Here is a 1,841-nt window from a genome sequence, read left to right on the forward strand (position 1 = left end):
TTATCTAATTAATTAATGAGTTTGGCTAACTTTTACAACTAATTTTTAATTCAATTGCAAATTTTAAAAAAAATTGTAATTTTTTTAATTCGATAAAAATTTAATTTTTTCAATGATAACATAAATTTATCAATATTATTCATTCATTTTTGTTAATCGTTTCATTATTCAATCATTTTATCCTTTAGAATAATTAATTTTTAACTAAACTAATTAGTAATCATTAACAAAAGCAATTTTAACAAATGCTATCTAACTTTTGATCGATTTTTTTGGCCTTAAATCTTGTGATAGTGTAAATGTGGTACTTCTTTTTTTTTTAAAAAATTCATTTATTTATTTTTTGTTTCATGCACGAAAAGCTTTTTGCCTGGGAAATAATCGAAATTAATTTTAAGGGAATTTTCTAGATGATAACGGTTATCTTGTATTAATGAGTACAAATGACCTTTAACCTGTTAATTTTGTAAAATGAACTTTTAATATGCTATCATTTTTTGTTTCTTCTGTGATTGGATATATAATTGTTTGTGATTTCTGTTTTTCTTTTTTTTTTTCCAGGAAAGAGATTTCTTTAATTAATACTAATAATATTCTTATCATAATTAAGTACAAATAATATTCTTATCATAATTTTTATCATAATTATTTTTAGACAAAATTTGCTTATCATACATGTATATCTTTATTTATTATATCATAAATTCTTTTTACTTATTTGATTATTTCAATGAATAACTTATCAGTAATTTTGTTATTCCATTTTATTAGTCATTCCAATTGATCATTTCATAGCTTAGTAATTTCCAGTTTAATAATTAAAATTAGCATTGATATCATTTAGAGTGATAATTTTTATCTGTTAAATTTAATTTTCAGCTCGTCCAACATCTCTTAATCTGAGATCGCTATATTCTGGCAAACGTATGTGGTAGTTGTTGTGAAATTGTTTGTTCATAACATTATCTTTTTTCATACTAACATGCCATTGCTATTTAAATATTTTTGAGAGAGAGAGAGAGAGAGAGAGAAAGGGAGAAAGAGAAAAAGAAAACGGAAAAATAATATTTTATAACAATTAACAGAGAAAATTAAAATTTTTTGCTATTTTAATTAAATCATAACAATATTTAATTTATTAAATAATTCAAAAGGTATGAAAATATCTTATCATCACAAATGAAATTAATTAAAAGCAATGATTTTTTTTTTTTTTTATTCCAATTATGCATGCTTGCTTAAATTTACGTATTAAAATTTCCAATCGTGAATTAACAATAATACATTTGCTCGTACGTACGTATCGTTTACTACGTATTGTTTACGTATCGTTACTGTATTCCATTTTTTTTTTTTTTTTTTTTGCATCCATGTAATTAGCATAGCAAAATGATATAGCAATTATTATGTAAAGTAATAAATATTTGTTTGATTTTATTCAGTTAGAAAAAAAAAAGTGAAAGATTGAAAATTTATTGTATTTTTTTTTTTTTTGCTATTCAAAATGATCAACTATTGCTATATCTTCTATGAAAAAAAAAAAAGCAATTAACAATTAATAATTTGTGTGTATCTATCCAAGCTTTTATGCATGATATAATCAAATTTCGTCAACTAATAATCTTTGTGCTTTGTCATTTTAATACTTAATCTTTGTACTTTGTCATTTTAATACTTAATCTTTGTACTTTGTCATTTTAATACTTAATCTTTGTACTTTATCATTTCAATTTTTCATTTAAAACAAAAACAATTGCATGCATTTGTGTGTTTAAGAAAAAATTGATTTAATTTGAAACGATTTAATCTTTTCAAAATTCTTTTTCTTTTTTTTATTTCTT

Source organism: Loa loa (genome assembly GCF_000183805.2).
Source record: "Loa loa unplaced genomic scaffold supercont3.107, whole genome shotgun sequence".
NCBI lineage: Eukaryota > Metazoa > Nematoda > Chromadorea > Rhabditida > Onchocercidae > Loa > Loa loa.